Source organism: Pteropus alecto, unplaced genomic scaffold, assembly GCF_000325575.1.
Source record: "Pteropus alecto unplaced genomic scaffold, ASM32557v1 scaffold3, whole genome shotgun sequence".
In the NCBI taxonomy this organism is placed as follows: Eukaryota; Metazoa; Chordata; class Mammalia; order Chiroptera; family Pteropodidae; genus Pteropus; species Pteropus alecto.
Genome location: NW_006442484.1, coordinates 12,823,950 through 12,845,204, shown reverse-complemented (window position 1 = coordinate 12,845,204; position 21,255 = coordinate 12,823,950). Strand labels below are relative to the sequence as shown.

Here is a 21,255-nt window from a genome sequence, read left to right as displayed (position 1 = left end):
AATATTTTTTCCTTCCTGCAATTTTATCTTGCCTACCTCCAAGGGCATGGGGAATTTATTTCACACTGATGCTCTGAGGCTAAGCCCTGTAAATCTGGTTCCCCTGGTCTCTCACCTGTCTTTAAGGTCCACAGTACATCTCCCTGAAGAGCTAAGCAGAGGGGCTGTGTTATAGAAATGAGCAGAAACCGCACTAGTTTGAGATTCAAGTCCGAAGTTCTATTGAATGTGCCCTGCCATATATCATATATGAGAATCAGAAATGAGTACTTTAATGATGGCTACATGCTTCTCATTCTGACTTACCATTATTCATACTGGTTTACCAACTCTCTTTTCAACACTTATAATCCTCCAAGGGATCTGAGCCTCCCCAGGGCACTGGAAGGTCAGGCAAGATTGAAATGGTAGATCTACCTCTTACCATTTGTATGATCATAGTCAAATTACTTAAGGAACATAGCTCTCTGGGCCTTAATTTATTCCATAGTAAAAAGAGAGTTAAAACAATATGTAACTCATTGGGTTATTTTAAAGGTAAGTTACATGAAACAATTAAAACCAATGACACATATAAATGCTTAATAAATGGCAGTGGCTATACTTGTTTATCAGGATAAGAGAGGAAGTCAGACACTGGAGGAAGAAACTGTCCCTGTGACGATAGTCTTGATAAACCCCTAGCAAGATATGATCATCCAGCAAGCACCTCTAAAGGACCTTTTGGCTGCATTTCGCACCTTGCAGATCTAATTACCATCTCTGACTTTAGGGACTTTTCCAGTTTAAAATAGAAAGCACTTCAGTTTGCTTTATTGGTTCAATAAGTAGCTGTGTCAGTATATGCACAGTTACCTCAAGAATACACTGTAAGACCTTTTAAAAAATGAACAGGTAAGACATTCATATGCCTGTTACCACATTGGCTGGCAGTTTTCCATAAGTGAGGGCAGGCCTCATGGGGAGAGAAGAAGTTGCCTGAATGAAGGAGTAGAAGGCACTGAAAGAGGTGGGCCAACCATCTCAGCAGGTGGAGGTAATTTTGGCTACAGCATTAAAGATCACCTGGTAGAGGTGGGGCAGACAGCACCCTTCCATCACCTCACCTTGCCCTTGTTTTTAAGTCAAGGAAGTTTTAAGTCAATTCAAATACTTATATTTATATTCTCACTTGGGAAAGTGTGACTTTATGACACCCAAGGGGCTTCAAATGTGCATTTAAACAGAATCTAGTCTCAGGTTCCTAATATGTAGATCATAGCAATATGAAAACATTCAAGAAATATGGGCTGTGCTTTCCTTCTCTTGAAATTATTAGGGACATAAGATATCTTTTTACTTGGAAGTAAGACAAGACTCTCCTGAGGAATGAAGACAGTGCTTTGAAAAACCTTTATTACCTTGGGCTTTTTTTCCTTCCTAAAGATACGTAGTATCTTATATAGGGCTTACGCCTGTAAGTTTCCACCATATAGGCCCCTTAGGTCGTATATAGGAAAGACTGACCTGGGTTTTGTGCCATCATTCCAGGCCACTGACTTTCAAAGCCCCGAATCCTTCCTTAATAAAGCTCTGAAGACTCTTTGTGGATTAGACTTTCTTAACCAATTCCTGGAGAGTTCCTTAATGTTAGACCAGCCATGACAAGGAATTGGGAAACCTGTGCCCTAACAAGTTTTCTGACTTCCCCTCCAGTGCTTGCTAGCAACCAGAGAACAAAACCAAAGTGGTTCATACTTGTCTTACCTTAAACTCCATGTGACAAACAGCAATTGCACAAGGGAAAGGTCAGCATTTTATGTTCTGAGCACTTTAATCATTTCTTAAGGTGGACAGAATCTAAGAGGTTTTCAGATCAGTCTTCAAATGTAATGGAAAGGGGGTCAGTCGGTTGTTCAATCAGAAATGAAAACCCAGTGCCTGATTCCCTCTTCTTTATCTAATTCCATTCCCACCTTCTGCTGTATCCTAGTAGAAACTCCACAGATACTCCTTCAGTCAGTAGATCTTTATTGAGCACATACTTACCATATGTCAGACATTTGTTGAAGGAATAGCTAGGTTCCTCCTTGTCACTTATTTTGCAAATTGTATAATCCTATATTTTTATTGTGTTTTTTTTAATAACGAAAGGAGAACATGCTCATTGAAAAAAAAGTCAAACCCTGCAGAAGCATACAAAAGTGAAAGTTTCCCTATCTTACTCCCCAAGGATAACCACTGTTAATAATTTGTATAATCCCCCCATCATATGTTACATTCTGTACTGCAGTTTGCTTTATTGGTTCAGTAAGCAACTACCTTCTTCTTTCTGTGGCAGTATATGCACAGTTACCTCAATTTTTTTCAACTCCTTCTGAGTTTTATATACTATACAGGTAGCACAATTTGTATAATTCACCTTTTCTCGTGTTGATGAATATTTAAGTTGTCTCTTTTCTATTGGTTTACAAATAATGCTGCAAAGAACATTCTTGAACTTATATCCTCGGGCTCTTTTATGAGCATATTTTGGGATCACTCTGGAAAAGTGGAATTGGTGGGTCTAAGGGTTTGTACTTAATAAAATCTTTAGGTACTTCTAATTTGCTTTCCATACATATTGTGTTGATCGAGACCCATTAATGACATTTAAGCTACACACTGTCTTTGATTCCTCCATGAAAGTGGCAGAGTTTGAGGTCTTGATATCCTACCAAATCAATAATCGATCACTGCTCTTTGAAAAAATAATTTTGGGATCTGCAGTGAGCATTCAGCGTGGGTAAGTAATAAGATGTGAGGTCATCGTTTTCCAAGGGAAGGGAGAGTGCTTCATCTGAATATACACCCATTCCATGGACTCTGCTACCCTTGCTCCTGCCTCTTCCCGCAGCGCCCTCCTGCCCCCGTTTCTGTTTGAGATTCACTATGGCCTTGGATTCGAGTATAAACAAATAACACTTAGAACACAATAGTTACCCTTGAAGACCTTTCAAACTGAGTTGGGGAGACAGAGACACAGATGGCTAAAAAACAAGCTAAAAATACAAGTCAGTGTATAAAAAGCAGCAAATAAATATAAATAGTCAGCTTCATTACAGCAGTTCAGAGGAAGGAAGGAAAACAGTTGAGAGGGCCGGAGCTCCAGGCAGAGATGGTGGATTTCTCTAGGTGGGGGCCGGGGTGGGTGGAGAGATAACTATAAAAATGCAAATAAGAATTAGCTGACAGAGGAAGAGAGCGTTGAAAATAGGGGTGAAAGTGCCCACTTTTATCTTGCTGGTGGGAAGTAGGTGGAGTTTATAGTAGTCCTTGAGATTATTAGAGATACTTGGCAGAGGTGGCTTTTTTGTTTATTTTTGGCTCCATGTGGTTGGTCCAGGTAGGTCATTAACACTGTGAGAATCTGAAGAAAGACTTCTAGCACTCTTCTCGGGAAACGGCCTGCCTGTTTTCACATACTCACAGTTTCCTTTATGATTTCAAGGAGCCTTTCCTTCTACTTCAAGGTAAACTTTAGAGTATATCTAAAAAGAGTTGAACCCCAGACAGTCCTGGGTTATGTTAGACAGGTATATGTTAGACAGGTGTACATGTCACAGTAAAACTTGTCAGGCAACATAAGACATAACTAATATTCATATATTTACGAACCATCAAACCCCGAAGCAGACTGGAAACAGGTGGGTAAACAACTTGATGTGGCCACGCTGGCATTTTAAACTTTTCCTTTCACGTCTTCAGTTTATCCAGCGTAAATTAGTAGAGGTGATCTCAGTTTCTTTTCAGGAGAAAGGGTCTGACCTGAGAGAAACCAGGCTCTTGAAAATTTGAATCAATGGGATTATTAACGCATGTATAACCGGAATCTACTCCAAGGTGCCGATTTTTGCTGCAGAAAAGATACTCTTGCTCCCCACCCCCTCCTTTCTTTTTGACAGTCAGTTAATAAAGACTCAACAATAAGCAGCTGCCAGTGATGTCATTTGGGACTTTGTCCACGGAGCTTGTATTTACAAGCTCGGAGCAACCGCGGAGACGCAGCGGAGGGAGCAAGCCTCCGCAAAATTGCTCCGAATTCTCTGCAGGACTCTGCTGCCGCTTTGGATGTTCAGGAAAACCGAATGTGTCCTCTTAGGGCGGCCTTTTAATGCTTCAAAAATAAACAGAGGATAAACTCGGGAGGAAAGTTTTAGCTGGAGAGAGTTGTTGCAGTTCCTGTGTCTGTCTCCAGGACTGTGATATGTGTGGACTGAAGAGCTAACTGCAAGTAAGACTGTTGGGATTTTTTTTTTTTTTTTAACTCTTGTAATAGTTTGTCTTATTTATACAGCTTGCTTTCCTTTTAAAGTGAGATGATGATATTTACGTATTTCTACAGGCTCTCTCTCCGCTGCCACCACAAGTATGCATTTGTTCCTAGTAATTATAATGCGCCAAAGTTGCTGGTTAGATGTAGAGGAGAGTCCTTGTCTCTGAAAACGGGGCACCAGGACAGAGATAATAGCTAGATAGTACTGAATTCCTAATCATTTGCCTCTGCAGGGAGGTTGGGATTTTTTTCTTTTTTTTTTAATAAAAAGCAATCAACCATATATTAGGTCGACCTAAGAATTTTAATAGAAAACTATAAAGGCTAATTTTTAATTAACTGGTGTGCAAGAGGGGAAAACCCACTTTTTGTCTTTGGTATTTTCTGTGCTTTATAGATTTCTAATATGTGCTTGTTGTTTACAGTGTCTCGTTCTCTCCTGCCTACACCCTCTCCCCAAATACACGCACACACCCAAGCTCATTCATTCTTGGGGAATTTGAAAGTATAGACAAATGTTTTAAAATTGAAACCACTTTGAAACCATTTTTATCTGGATTTTTTCCCATTGAGTATCTGGAGAAATGTTCACTCTTCTGACTTGTCTTCTTAGTTAGGAATCCGAATTAAAGTACTGCTGAAAAAGTCAAACTTTGACACACAGCTAAGTCAGGATTCAAGATCCATATCGTCTCTTTCACCTTCCTCCTGACTCTTTAAAACTGTCCAGATATTCTTTGAGGAATAGGAAGAGTGGGCTTCCTGTAGGCCATGCTGGATGCAGGCTCTCTCTTAGCACAGCTGCACTGGACCACCTGGCCGCCTGGAAGTTCTGTCCTGTGAATTTACCTTTCTGTTGCATGCTTCAAGCTGCTGCGTTTGCTGCTCAGCATCTGCATTTCAGTCTCTTGCAGCCAGTAGCGAATCGTGGTTGATTCCTGCTATCTGGAACTGACAGCCCTGCTGCACGTATTGGCAAGACTAGCCTGTTACCGCCTGCATGTGAGCCCCATGACTTAATCCTGGAGACCTGGCCTGCTCCTCACTTCAACTGCTCTGTCACAGTAGAGCAGTGACAGCCCTCACTGCCTTTCTCTTTTTCTCTTGTTCTCAGAGAGTTGTAAGAATCCCGTGTCAGAAACGTCCAAAAATATTCAACAGTTTTCCATGGAATTCTTAGGTGGGCAAACTCCCACATGTTTGTCACTCCAAAGTTTTCCATCAGAGCACATTCTGCTTGGATATGTTTTATGTATTAAAGCTCAGTGCTTTTTGTGAATTTTTATTTAAAATAAGGGGGATTTACTGCTAAAGCGGTTTTCAAATTATTAGTCAAAACTTATGTTTTACAGAAGAAAACCCGAGGCACAAGGAGAGGAGATAATTTCTCCAGTCACCTGGCAAGACGGTGACAAGGTTGCAACTGGAAACTAAGTCCCTGGGCTCATGCGGCATGCGTTGCATGTTTTAGTTCTTACAGATTATAAAATAGGACCTACACATGGTTCATTGGCCTCCTTATAGGAGCAGGGCTGTGTGAAGGTGTACAGACCACGGTGGTCTGGCAAAGAGAGAACATTCCTGTTTTGTCTTTGGCTCTGAATATGTTTTCTAATATCTCTGTTCCTCATTGTTTTTACTAGAGGACCAAAGAGAACTCTGTGATTATTTTACAGCTGATGGCTGAAAGGCAATGGAGGTCTCGATTCTAGCCGTTGACAGCACAGAAGGCGTTTGGAACCAGGTACAGGTTGAGAGACAGAAGGTGGTTCTCGGCTCTGATATTTTGTGCTTCTGCTTTTCTTTTATGTCTCAGACTTCATATTGATTTTACCTGGTTTTTCTTCCTTCTCATTGGGGCCCCTCTTGTTGGTAGAAACTTCTCTTCACTTTCTTGTTGATTCCTTCTCCCCCTTTATTTTCTTCCTGCAGCGTGGACCTCAGATTCTAACATCAGTTAGATTCCACTCACACCCAACATTCCTTTTCTCTCTAGAATCTTCCTTGCCTCTGACCCCCATGCCTATGAGATGCCTCTGTGGACTCTCTAGATCAGAGTGATGATTTTCTTCTTTGAACTTTCATGGCTTCTTGTGCTGACTTTTTCTGTGGGATTTAGAGCTCTTTGCCACAGTTATTCTATTGGAAACAGGGGCTATGTTTTAATAACTTCCTGTATCCATGGCACCTAGTACAGAGTAGTTGTTCAATGTATGATTCTAAAGAAATGAATGAGTCTATTGCTAATCTTAAATATCTCTTTGCCTGCATCAAGCACCCAGGCCTCCGCACTTGGCTGACAAAAATATCACATAAGTGTGCTGAGTAGCTTTAAATTCTTCACTGTGGTCGAAGGCCCTCAATGTCAGATTCCTCAGCATGGAAACAAGGCTGTGCCTGATCTGATGCCTGCCAACCTATACTGGCTCATCTCTCTCTACTCCCCGCATGTATTTGTATATCTGTTCCAGAGGTTCTTGGCCTGAGAGCTGACCTGAATCTTCCGTAGAGGGTTGAGGGGCAGGATGGCATAGTGATCGAAGACATGGTCTGGAAACACACTGCATGGGCTCAAGTCCTGCTTCCACCACTTATTGGCTTTATGATCTTAGTTAATTCACTTAACATTTTTGTTTCAATTTTTCATCTTAAAATGTAGGTAATAAAAGTGCTTATCTTATGGAGGCCTGGGGGGAGGATTAAATAAATTATTACGGTCAAAACACTTAGCACAATACCGGGCATATATGAGTACTAATGGGTATTAGCTGTTGTCATTATTATTTACCTTGCAGATGCCCATGTCCCAACCCAGACTTAATGAATCAGCATCTGCCAAGTGAGAGTCAGATTCAGGCAAAATTAAAGTTTCTCAGATGGTTTGGGTGGAAATTAGTGGCTTAGCCACCAGAGCTGCTTCCTGTAAACCGAATGTGCTGGGCTCGTATGTTCTTTAGCACAGCTACACCTTTATATTCCTGCCGGTGGCACCTCTCTATTCACCCAATCGATCCTCTAGGCCCTTGCCAAATTTTTAATCTCATGCATAGTTCAGCACCTGGCATAGTGTAAGTTCCCAATAAAAGATGAAAAAAAATTTATGAATATATGCTCAATGGGCCCTGTCAGAGAAAATTTAAACTGTGTTTTTGTGTGATTACTGTTTATCGAGTGTACTTCTAAGTTCTTTGCAAGTGTTATCTCTTTATGATTATTTTCCTGATTTTTCCAGGCAGAGAGACTGAGGTTTGGAAAGGTGAAGTCATGTGCAATGGTCACATGGGTGGTAAGAGGGAGAGGCGAGATTTGAATCCTGAGAGCACACCTTTGGCCTTCCATTGTACTGCTCTCTGGATGTGGAAGGCTGTTTTTCTCAGAAGCTTTGCCCATTATGAAATTTTGATTTTTCTTGTCTTCCCTCGCAATGATTGTACTGACAGAGCGGCAAATCAGATGAATACCTCTAGGTGCCAGTCAGGTGAACTGGTGATTTATTTACATTTTTATTCTTTCAGGATTGTTTAAAGCCCATGCCCAGTCCTTTGGTACTTTTGCTTTTCTTTTAATATGAGATATGAATCCGCTTGCAGATTAGCCTAAGTTTATGGCTCAAAATCAAGATATTTGCATTCTTAGTATGGCTGATGGAAGGCTAAGTTCAGCTTGGTCAGGAGTAATCCAGGCGATTTAGGTGGGAAAAAAAATGGAAATAGTAGTTGGCCTTTTGGTTGGTGCCTAGAAAAGTTTACCAAGAAAGGTGGTAATATTTTGTGATAGTAGATTTAAATAGCCAGAATGGTTGAGGCTGAACATTGAGAAGTCATAGAACCAGTTAAACACAAGCCTTATTTTTCTCTACTTCTCTAATTCTGCAAAGTTTAATGCCTTTGAAATTTTGGATTCCCAATTGCACTTTCTTTGTAAATGAAATAATAAATTTCTCGGATTCATAGAACATTGCCCACAACATTTACTGTGCCCCAATACATACTTGTCTAATGAAGTGTGTCGTGTTGATTTAGAAGCCTTGATTATACAAGGTACTTCCCAGTAGTTACATAAATTAATCTGGTATTTTCAGGGCAAGAAACCAGATCTCTCCCCTTAGAAATAAACTTTCTGGATTAGTGATTCCTTTGAGTAGAATTTGGATGCACTGTAGAAACCCAATGGACTCAGTTCAAGAGGAAAGTCCCAAACCCGTTTTGGAATATAAGCTCAAATAATAATATGGCAGATAAAGAGTGTAGTGTTGAAAGAGGAACTGTTAGTTCTGAAATGTGGGAACGAGTGTTACTGTCAAGATGCATGTCTGAGAAGCTGCTCTGTTAAGAGCACTTGCTTCATTTGGCAAATAGAATCTAGAAACGGAACATTGAGCCAGGTCAGCCCCAGAGACATGTCCCAAATGATTTCCATTGTCAGTGCTAACCTGTTTTTAGAAACTTTTAAACATTTAATTAATATGTGCTCATAATTTAGAAAACCAAATGGTACTAAAATGTTTATATTAATATATAACTATATATTATATATAAATACATGTGCATATCATTCTGTATATATACTGAATGATAGTACTAAAATGTTTATATATGTATAATGAAGAATTGCATATGTATATATGTATACATATATATATATGTATCTTGCTGTCCCCTGAGCCACCCTCCTCTCCCCATTCCCCAGTCTTGCTCCTCAGAGGCTTTTTCTACTCTTGTAGATGCTCTTTCTGTGGTATTTCTAAAGAATGTTTTTATATCTATTTATAATATCTATTTCCTATTATGGTAGATTATAATATATATATCTTACATCTCCCATACCTTTCCTATTCACCAAGGAATTATATCACAATTGTTGATTAAATGTATATTTAGTGGTGTTTATTATGTCATCATCATGAATAATGTTTACTGTTGATTCAATCATTTATTGTTTTTGTATTTCCCTCCTGTTAAAAATATTTTTTCCTAAAGTTAATAATTGCCTCATTTAAAAAATTTACTTAGTTTTCTAGGAACTTATAGTTAAAATTTCCCAGTTGTTCCAACAGTCCTTTGACAAATGTGTCAAAGATAACTTTTAAAAAATTCTTCCTATACAAATAATTAAATTCTCAAGTCATCATATACTGTTTTTTGTCAGTTGTCAAGTGGGAGAAGTTATTTATTAGTTGTGCTATACCAGAAGTAGTTTAAAAGGCCTGCCTTCAACATTTCTTTTATTCTAATTATAGTAATTTGCTTATATGTGGGTAAAAAGATAGAAGCAATATGGTTTATATGGGTAAATAACATTAATAATATGGTTTATATGGGTAAATAACATTGATAATTTGGTTTTATGGTTCCATGAATACTCGATACATTTTAATGTAATAAATACCCTTTGTTTTTGAGTTCTGTTGACTTCATCAGGGAAGCAAACGATACTTCTTCATGTAATATTATGAAGAGGTAAATGAATGTCCCGCTCAAAATGACATTTATTTTTCTCATTCTTCTTTTTCTCATTTTCTTCTCACTCATTCTTTCAGTCCAGATTTGTATAGTCAGGAATGTGAGATACTTTATTTCTGGGAGTGATTAAAATAGTTTACTTGAAATAATTTGAAAGAGGCTGTGTTTTTGGAGATTGCCAGTAGAGGGCCTTATTAAACTGAATAAACTTTCACATACAAACCAATTGCAACAGTTACCTTGTTAAAGAAGCCATTGTTTTTACCTGATTAATAGTAGTAAAACCACCAAAATAAATTTTTTTTTTTAAAGTGAATTGTACTTTCTAGCTGGAGAAATTAGAAGTCTTAACTTTTCATTTCCATTGTTTTCTTAGGTGAAAATTGGGGAATTCAGTTAGATCATTAATAACCCATCAACCAAACCAGGACTTTGGATACTAAGTCGTGAAATCTATGCATGACATTTCTTTTGGAGCTGGAGCACTGTGTCAGCCCTTTGAGAATGTAGTATTGGCTGTTGAATATGGCGGAAAATAAGGATGGTTTTTCTTTCCTAGGAATAGTTTATGCTTGCTTCCTATGTTTGAGTGAGCCCCATTCTCAGCAGAAACGAGTTTTCTGTTCCCTGCACCTGGAGCAGAATCTTCTCACTCTACAGGATGCCCTGGATTCAGACCCATTGCGGTCATGTCCAGTGAAGGAAACAGAGTCATGGGGAGTTGAGTTGACTTTTCTAATGTGTGGCTTAGTGCAGAGCTGTTCTCTTCCTGCTCACTGGCTTAATTTCAGCTCCTCCTATTTACCCATATCTCTCCTTAGGAAAGCTCCCCTGTCTGTCCCTGATCCTCACTGAGACAACTCTTGCTCAGCCTAAATGGCTTTTCCAGGAAAGCTTTTTCTGGTAGCTTCAGATACTTGTTTTATAGCACTTATCACTAGTGTAATTAAATATATGGTCATCTATTTGATTGAGAACATCTCTGCATCTAGGCTATAAGTTCCATGAAGGCAGAGGCTGTTTCTGTTTTGTTTAATATTGTAGCCTTAGCATCTAGAATAGTGGCTGGCAAATGGTAGTCACTCAATAAGTGTTTGGTAAATGGATGGGTATAAGCAAGTGGACTTTAGTGCTTTCTCCTCTTCATTTTTACACTTGTGAAAACATTTCTTTTTATAACCCAACTGATGACATTCAGATCTCACGGCATTCCAATGCTTGCTGACTCAGGGCATAAAGACACGGTATTGCTTTTTTACCTAACTTTCAAAGAGTGAGAGATTGCCTGTTTATTTCTAGTCATGCATGCATTAATATTCATGGCATTCGTCACATGAGGGCTCTATAGGTATGGGAATAAATGAATATGAGAATGGACAAGGATTTCTTTTCTCATTGATGTGGACAAGGGAATGAGAAGCAGAAGATGTTCTGAGCTGAGTAATACGCCCTTTCATGTTTCCCAGGCTGGGCTGGAGATTTTCTGGATACCTTTTTCCTGAGAGGCTGCATCATAACTAGAAAGATTAGAATCTTTGGAGTCAGTTAATACAGAACGAGTAACAGAAAACAAATAGCCACGGCTCATGCCCATTTGGCATTTACCCTTGAATGTACCTGGGTTTTAATCTCTGTTCCGATCTCCATTGATTTGGGACAGCTTATTTAACTTTATTGAGCTTGGTTTACTTGTTCATAAAATGTACTAATATCAACAATGATTTCACCTAATACTTATGAAGTGCTAACAATGTGTCTGGCCCTGTTGTGCTTTTCTATTTGTATTTATCCTTAAAGTAGCCCTTTGATATAGATATTACTATTAATCCCATTTTATAAATGAGAAAACCAAGATTTCAAGAGGTTAATGTGTTCCAGATTACACAGGAAGACTGAACCAGATATTTAGATCATGTTACCTCTTTATAGGATCATTGTGAGGATTAACCGAGATAAAGTACCTGGAGTGCCAGCATAACAGGAGAATCCTGATACATGGAGACCATTATCATCAAGATTGGCTCCTTATCATTGAAGACATAATGGGCCCTTAGGAGAGGGTGATGAAGGGAAATGAGAGGACTGATGACAGCACTATGTGTCAAGGTCATCAGGATTTGTTTAAGCCCCATGCCAAATGTTAAGAGCCTCATTTGCTCAGCATTTTGGCACCTATTGGTATTCGAAGCCCCAAACAAATACCACGGAGACTGCCCATCCCCAACCCCCTCCTGGGCTGTGAGTGCATTTATTATGTTCTCACCATATGTGCATATTTTTCATTGCTCAACACATTGCATCTGTTTATGTGATGTCCCTGGCTTTATCAACTCTGCATTTTGTTTGGCAAAGCTGCCAGATCCTGTGGTCTTACGTATGTATAGAACTGCATATATGAAGTACAGTGGAACCAGGTTATGGAGTAGGATGGGTATAAGGAGTGTTCAGATCCTTTTGATGGGGTTTTAACTTGATACTCTTTTTCTACATCCTTGGACCACCTTCCCTAACTTCTTCTGCTCGCTTCCTCTTTTCCATCTCTCTTCTCTCTAACCCCACCTTTTTCTCTTTCCTTATATATTTCAATATTCTCTCCATCTCTCCCTCTATTTTCTCATCCCTTTTGCTCTTCTTCTTCTTTACCTTTATTTACCTCTCCTTTTCCTCTTTTTTCCCCGAAAGGATAGTAGAGGAGAAATGAATAATGGTCAGTGAATAATTCTCAGTGGCCAGGGGTATAGAGGAAAAGGGAATTATTTCAGTTTTTCAACCTCTTCATAAATTTCAGATATCCTAGGGCCTCGTTCTAATGCTGGTCCTGTTAAACAAAGAACACATCCAAATTACAAGCCAAAGTAAAAGCGAAACCAAAGGAGCAAGCAGCATGGTGGAGTGGAGTGTAATCAGGACAGAGATTGAAAAACCTTGCTCATAAAATCATGATACAAGCCAGCTGTAGGACTTGGGATCAAGTGGCCCCATTTGCAAAGTGAAGGAGGAAATCAGATAGTCCCACGGCCATTTCTGGCCCTGTTATCCTGTTATTCCATAACACTCAGTGAAAGCAATCTGACTCACAACACAGAGCACTGAAGAGCAAAGCCCTTGCCCCAGGAACATGGGCACAGGTCTGGGCCATGTGCATGGGGACTTTTGCAGTGCCTGTGAGCTCTAGAAGTCCTCTTTTCCCGAAGTGCCGAAGTGATTCATCACTGCACAATGCTGTGTGTCCTCATGACAGATGTTAAAGATCACCCTTAAAAGGGTATTTCTCCAAAGCATTTAATTATAACCTCCACAGAAGATTAACAGATGTTATAATTGTCTTTACTCTTTGATTAAATAGTTTCTGTATGACTAGCTTTCTTAGATTTTCATTCTGTTTTGTATGATCTTTATAAAGCACTGACATGTGTCTCCAATTTTCTAGAGATAGTTCTTCAGTGGACTTGGTAAGAATCTTTGCAGATTCATAATTTAATCTGGCTTTTTTATATCTGTATCGTCTCTATCTACATCTAAATATACATAAATTTGTATATAAATACATAAATAAAAATAGATTTGTATTTGTATATTTGTGTATATACAGATACAAAACCTGGGATGGGCTGGGTTGTACTTGTATAGACCGAGCCTTTGGTTATAAAGGTGGCCTGGTGACAAATATGAATCTGTCCGAGGAGCTGGCCTCTCTCTTTACTGTTTGTTCTTTGAAGTGCCCATAAGTATTCACTGGGAAAAACTGCAAAGTGTGAAAGGAAAATTTAGCAAACTTGGTGCAGCAACCAAGCATACCAGATGCCAAGTGTGCAAATGAGTGTGCAAGCAGAAAAACAGAATTTGTGATGTGAGTGTATGCAGATTTCCTTGGCAATATTTGCTCTGGAAAGATAAGTTATCAGCCAGAAGCCTTACTAACATCAAAAGCATTTTCATTCTGTTATTTAGAACCCCAAATTCTTTCTTTTCATTAGAGATGTGGTTTGTGTTCCATTACTCGTGTATCTCATCTTTAGCAAGGATGATCCCACTAATTGACTAACTTTACATGAATAAGAATGCTTCTTTCTCATGGTTTCATTGCCAAATTAGTATGTTTCTTCCTTGAGAAGAGAAAATTATAAGAAAGGAGTTCAGACATTAGGTCAATTTATGAATGATGAAGACAAAAGAAATAGAAATAAAAAATACCTTATCAGATCTTTTAGAGGGATCTGCTTCATAATAGTCTTCATCTTTCCATAGAGAAGCATCTGAATAAATCAGGGCATAGTTTAGTTTTTATGTGTCATCTACACGCAGGGGCCATGCTAATCTTCTCTGTATTGTTCGAATTTTATTATATGTGCCGCTGAAGCAAGAACAACAAAGGTCAGTTTTTAGATCAACTCGACGGAAGAGAGCCAAATAAAATTTGGCTTCACCAGGTAAATTAGTATTAAATATTTATTACTTTTTTAGAGGTAGAAAATACTTGGATTGATTTATCAAATAGGCCTCAGATAAATTCAATCTCCTTTATCTGCACTTGCTAAGAAGAGTATTTCTGAGTGTGAATATTTGTGCATCTGGAGAATCCAAAGGAAAAATACCTGTCTTTATGGGGCTTACAGTGTGTTGGATGAAAGAACTCATGTGGATATTTAAAATACACTACAAACCAATCAGTATGATTAAATTCCAAACGAATGACCAGAGCTTTGCCAAATTAAAAGGTTTTATACATAGATGACTAGGATCTTGAACATTCTAGATGATCTAGAACACATATCTATGAGAAATGACTAGAGAAATTTTATTTATTCAGCTTATTTAGAGGAGGAAGAGAATTTTTAAACCTTCTTGGAATATATATACAGTTAACTGCACATAAGTTTGCAGCTTGATAATTTTTTATAAACTGAGTATGCCCATGCTTTTAGCTGCTAGACCAGCAAGTGTCACCAGCACCTCAGAAGCCCTTCTGAAACCTCATTCAGTCACACCCCTAAGTTAATAAACATGTTGACTTTTAGTAACACAGATTAATTTTTCCTGGTTTTGTACCTTATAAAAATGGAACATATACACACAATATGTACATGTTTCTGTCATTCAAATTGTATCTATGTGATTCATTCATATTACCGTGTTCAGTTGTAGAGTTTTCATGATTATTATATAGTATCCCATTGTGCGACTGTATCAAAATGTGTTCTTTCTACTGTTAATGAGCATTTGGATAGTTTCCGGTTTGGGACCATTATAAATAGTGCTGCTGTGAATATTCTAGTACATGTCTCTTGGTGAACAAACAAATATATATTTGTTGAGTGTAAATATGTGGGTGTATGTGATTGCTGCATCATAGGGTATCTAGGAGGCACTGCCAAACAGTTTTCTAAAGTGGTTGTACCAATTTATATTCCCATTCACAACATTTGAAGGTGAAGGTGGTGTTTTAGTTTATTCAAGAGAACACTGCTTAACTTGCACTGCTACTTAAGGGTGAAAGTTAAAGAGAAGCAGTGTGGCCTAATATTAGTCAGGACTTTTTGATCATATGGAAATTCATGTGGGACCATATGAAATAGCTTTGTCCCCAGAAGTGCTCAGATAGTGATGGATGGTCTTCACTGGGAAGGAAGGTGAGCTGAAGGATTTCAAGGCCTCGTCCATCCGTAGGCTTTCTAAATCAACAGCTCTATGGAAACTGAAAGATGAAAGAGGTTAAAACAGGTTGGTTCTGTGGACCAGATGGTCAGATGGTAGGAGACAAGACGTGAGTAAACAGGAATGATACACAGACAATGCTGATTCTATGAGTGAGGCTATTCAGGGAAGAGCCTGAACAGGAAGTGGAAGAAATGAGTGGGGTCATAAAAAGAGGTGATATATTAGTAGATGGAAGAAAGGAGAGTAGTTTGCATGCAACCACAGGTTTATTGTAGTGTGAATTGAACACAGTTTGACACAGTTAACCCTACTGAATACCTAGAACCAATTATGAGAACCATAAAGCGAAGCAGAGGCATTTGATCAGCTCTGTCCAAGATCAAGTGATGCCTGTAAGATGCCCAGGGGGAAAGCTGTTCCACAGGAAGGTGGCCAGATAACATTCACAGGGCCAGCAAGAACAAGGCAACCTTTCTGCGAGACTCATTGGAGACCGTAGTACCTGAACTTCCTGCTTCCGTCTCTTCCACACATTTGATCTCTTTGGTTTCTAACTTAGGTTTATGTTTGTACTTCAGTATTTTCACTTTCCCTGGAATAACTCATGGTGTCTCTTCATAGTTAATCACTGTTATGGGTGCCCCAATCACCAGCCCATGGTACCTGATACCGATCAAACACCCCACTGAACTGTGTTCCCATTATTGCTGATTCCCCGAGGCGTGAGGGTGGGGGCAAACATCCCCTACTTAAAAAGAGATGTTTGGATCAAATTCCACCTAATTCTATCTTATTTCTCTACTTTGTGCTGATGCTCATCGTTTCATTATTCCTGTGTAAAAACATGAGAAATATCTTGTATGAGTTAGTATTAGAAACTGAACAGAACTCTATGTCTCCTTTTTACTTCAACTGCCAGGAATCTCAGAGTCAAATTTACATGTTTAATTACAAGGGCTCTGTTGGCTCATATATTATGCTTATTTACAGATTTTTATTCTCTCATCTTTATACTATGTGGTAGACAGAGCTCTATGATGAACCCCAAGGTCCAAACCCCCTGTCATATATGCACCTGGTATGTAATTCTTTTTGGAGTGTGGACAGGGCCTGAAAATATGATGGACATCACTCCTCTGATTACATTAAATTATATGGCAAAGGGGGGATTTTTGCAAATGAAATTAAGGTTCCTAATCAGTTGACTTTAAGTTATAAAAAAAGGAGGTTTTCTTGGGTGGCTCTGTCCTAATCAAGCAAGTCCCTTAAAGATTGTATAGAGGTCAGCAAATCGAAGCCTCAGAGATTCTCCCTCTGACCTTTAAAAATCAAGTTGCTATGAGTTCTACAGCTGCAAGGAAATTCTGTCAACAACCACATGAGCTCAGAAGAAAACTCCAGGCCTCACATCAGACCTCAGGCTTGCTGACATCTTAACTTCAGCCTCATGGGACCTGAGCAGAGATCTCAGCTAAGCTATTCTTAAATTCCTGACCCATGACAGCTGTGAGATAATAAATGTGAATTATTTTAAGCCACTTAATTTGTGGTAATTTGCTGCACAGCAACAGATAACTAATACATACATTTCCACTTATCTCTATTTTAGTTTTATCCTTTATCGTGTATGTAGACTCTTTAATTTCTTTGTGATTTAATTAAAATTGAATGGATTAAGGGATATATCAAATAGTGTCACAGGGCTCCTCACATCCACTCCAGATTGACTAGGGATGGTACAGTCTCCTCCATGACATTAGGCTGCCTCCTACCTCTGTGATTTGGCTCATGCCCTCACCTCCATTTGGAACGTCCTCAGTCCTCATCTTCACACATCGAAGCGCCATCCAAACTTAGAAGCCCAGCTTGAGTTTCACGTCCTCCATAATTCTTGCAATCTGATTTCAGGAGGATTTTTTTTTTCCCTTTTCCATTTCTAAAGCCCTACAGCTGTGGTTCCCAGGATGAGGGCTGACATCATCATTATTCCTTCAGGGAGGTTTTTAAGAATGCAGATTCTCAACATTCCATCTTTCTCTGCCTGACCCAGGAATTCTGGTTCATTACTGAATTTTTTAAAAACCTTCTCAGTTGATATCACTGGGCAGCTAGGTTTGGCAGTGGTTGTCCTCTCATTTTGACACAAATCAGTGCTGTACATAGTGTCCTGTGTGATTTACTGCCTGTGCTTAAGGTACTCCAAACTTTAAGCCTAATTTATAGGTCACCCCTAGTGTGGACAGCATATTGTACATTTCTTTATTTAATCTTAGACCTGGTTTTATTATTTTTCTACTTGTATCTTCCCTTTGGCTGTACTTCCTCAATTGTTTATTTATCATTTTGTTTTTGTGTGTATGTGTGTGTGTGTGTGTGTGTGTGTGTATATGATAAGAACACTTAAGATCTACCCTTTTAGCAACTTTCAGTTAAGTAATCACAAATCCTTGGGGGGAATGAGGTTAGAAATAAACAGAAAACCAAAGCACTTTTCTCTAATACTTTAATGTACACAAATCTCATTTCCCTGGCAACAGTAAAACTTGCTAAATCATGGACTCTAACTTATACTTTTTTCATGTCCTCATCACAGCTTGTACAATTTGAGCATATAGGAACAGTGTTCAGAAAACGAAAGCGCGATGGTTGCACTGATAAGAAAAGGTTTGGTCTTGGTGCGGTGTTCCTTCCTCTCTCCCCGCCCCACCTTGTCTCCTTCCCCCGCTCCCTTCTCCTGTCTTTTAAAACATTGAACAATTAATTGCTCTTTTTTTGTGGACTCAAGTATGCCAAGCTAGCACAAGGCATAGATAAGATTTTAGAATTAATAGGAGGATTCTTTGTGTTTTTCAAAGTGTTTTGTCTGCCAGAAATGACTTTTGACCGGGGTGTATATTTTTTAGCCTCCTGGTTCTATGAACCGGCATATTCTAGACGCAGGGCCGGAGGAGTCCCCTCAGTCGTCAGGCACTGACCTTTCCCTTTCCAAAGCTTCATTCAGGATGGCAGCCATGCCCTTATGCCAAAGCACACATCTGTGATATCACTTGAAATGTTATAATGCAAGCTGTACTTGGTAAATGGAACATAATTGAGTGGGGCAGCAGGTTTATCATACAGAGTTAGAGAATCCTCTAGGGAAGTCCTACAGAGGCAGTCATTGTAGAAAATCTGATAAATTTTACTTCTATAAATACTCCTTTTAAGCCTCTTCTAATGTTTTGAAAATATATAATCTCTTGGGCAATGATGAGTCCCTTTTAACTTAGATTCTTCTCAGTGGGGTACATTTTTGCCCTCGGCTTTCTTTTGAATGTATTTGAATGTATCTGAAGATCCAGATGGGCATGGTAAAATGTGCGCTGTGTGCGCGCGCGTGTGTGCGCATGTGTGCATGTGCATATGCAGGAATGTGTACAAACGTGAATGAGTGCATGCATTTGAGTTTCAGGGTTTCTGTTTCTGTCATTTCAGTCAGACAAAATATTATTTTATGAACCCTCAGATTTGTAAATTCAACTAATCAAACTTAGCACTGTAGCACAGGAGTCCCCAACCCTGGGCCGCAGACTAGACCCAGTCTGTGGCCTGTTAGGAACTGGGCCGCACAGCAGGAGGAGAGTGATGGGCCAGGGAGAAAAGCTTCCTCTGTATTTACAGCTGCTCCCCAGTGTTAGCATCACCGCCTCAGCTCCACCTCAGCTCATCAGGCATTAGATTCTCATAGGAGCACCAGTCCCTGGTGCCAAAAAAGGTTAGGGACCACTGCTGTAGCAAACCAAAATAATTCCAGTGAACTTTAACCAGTAGTATTAATCTTTCTTTCTATTAAAATCAAAATTATTTTCTGCTTAATTGAGAGGTTTTTGTGCCATTTTCTCAGATCTCATTGGGATTATGCTCAAGCCATTAAAAATCTTTAAAAAAATAAGCATTTGAACCATTGAAATATGCCTCTTCCACCCCCATGATTCCATCCTATGTTCTTTTAAGGCTATGAAATTCTCACATATGACTTCAAAATATCTCAGTTTTGTTTCTTAGACGTGGTAGATGTATACTTAGTGAGCGCTAAGGGAAGCATTTTACAATGTAGATTTTCAGAGCTAGTAGCATCTAGCATGCAGAGGTGTCAGAGTGTTAGCTCCTGAAGCCATTGAATTTGGAGGCTGCCCTTGTGCGACAGCAGAACTCACAGGCAGCCGTGCAACCCATCAACTGCTACGCTGTGGTGCTGATCAACTGAAACAAGAATGTATATTTTTAGAGTTCATATGTACCTCAAAATTTCCATCATTGCCTTCGCTCTCTGTCTTGGCCTCCAGCTTATCAAATCTGTGCTGACCATGGGTGGAGGAAAGTGAGAACTGAGCATGTTGGTCAGCTTCCTTGATAAAGCAGCTCTGGATACAGAGCCCTGCCTGGAAACCCCCTTGCAAATTGGCAACCCAGCTCAGCTATTTCTGCATCTCCTGCCACACTGACTCCTGTCAGGAACAGGCAGAGGTTTTGCCAAGAATAGCTTAAGCAAAAAGTTCAATAGTCTGTAACAGATAATGAAGGAAATTAGCTGAATAAAGAGTTGATTTTAGTCTCAAATTCTCCACACCAGTTGCCTTTGATATTTGGTTCCATGCTTCTCTATTTCCTTTTGGGTGGGATCCTTCCTGAGACCTGATCAGGACTTTTCATGAGCCCTTGTTGCCCAGGGATCGTGGGAGTTCTGCCTTCTTGTGTATCCTTCATCTGATTTTCCAAACTATTGAGAATTACCGTTAAGGTGAGGTTGTGTTTAGAATAGCACTGAAGAATGCGGGCATGGAGTTCTGGGTTAGTGACATAAAGTCACTTGAAAGCGAATTGTCGTTTAGGAAGAGATGTGAATTTAAGTGAGATGTGAATTTGATTATGAAGGCTGATCATTATAGTTCTGAGAACTTGTGGGCATCATTTTCTGCCTTTCTGGACTGAAAATATAAGCATCATTGAAGCACAGTAGGAAGGAGTCAGTGAATTAGATTGATAGAAATTTGGATGTATTCAAAAGTAAAGGGGACCATCAGCTATTTATCCTTAAAAATAGTTTATATGTGCAAAGAGGTATGTACCAAAATGCACATTGTGGCATCATTTGTAATAGTGATAAATATTTACATCTAAATGTCCATCGATAAGGGAAGAGTCAAACAAATAATGTGGTGTTCACGCTATGGACCCATGTAGCCACGAAAAGAATAAAGAAGAGCTATTTGTACTCACATAGAAAGACCTCTTTGATATTATTAAGTAAAAAAACCCCAAAAAACAAAAAACTTCAAGTTGTCAAAAAATATGTAGACTAGGGTACCACTTTTATATTTTATATAGTTTCAAAAACTTTATATATGTATGTATGTATTTAGGTAATTGGCCAGAAAAAGTTCTAGAAATATAACAAATTAGTAATAGTTTTTTTTTCTTATTAGGGAGGATATAATTGGAAGTTTGTGAAGAGGAAAAAGTTTTGCTGTTTTCCATATAGGTTTCAATATTTTAATTTTTACTTTGAGAATATATTCATGTATTAACTTTGAAAAATATCTAAATACATGAATGTGTGCAGACATGTATATTTATTTATATATATTTTAATAAGGAGAGATTTTGAGGGACTATTTCATGGGATTATGAGAAAGGGATTTATTTTTTCCAGATAAGTAATCTGAAGTACCAAAAGTAATATAAAAGAAGAAGAGAATCTCAGTTTCTTTCTGTATGAATTACAGTTTCCAGACATGGTAACGTTTAATTTGAGATATAAATCAAAGCTGTAAGATACAAATCACCTGCAATTTCTAAGTA

General features: G+C 38.8%; 1 non-coding gene across 1 annotated transcript; it reads right to left on the bottom strand.

Annotated features, from left to right (window-relative positions):
- Positions 1-14,016: 14,016 nt before the first annotated feature.
- On the bottom strand, positions 14,017-14,119 carry LOC112470431. The gene has a single exon (XR_003043001.1). It is a non-coding gene; the product is annotated as a U6 spliceosomal RNA (small nuclear RNA).
- Positions 14,120-21,255: the final 7,136 nt, after the last annotated feature.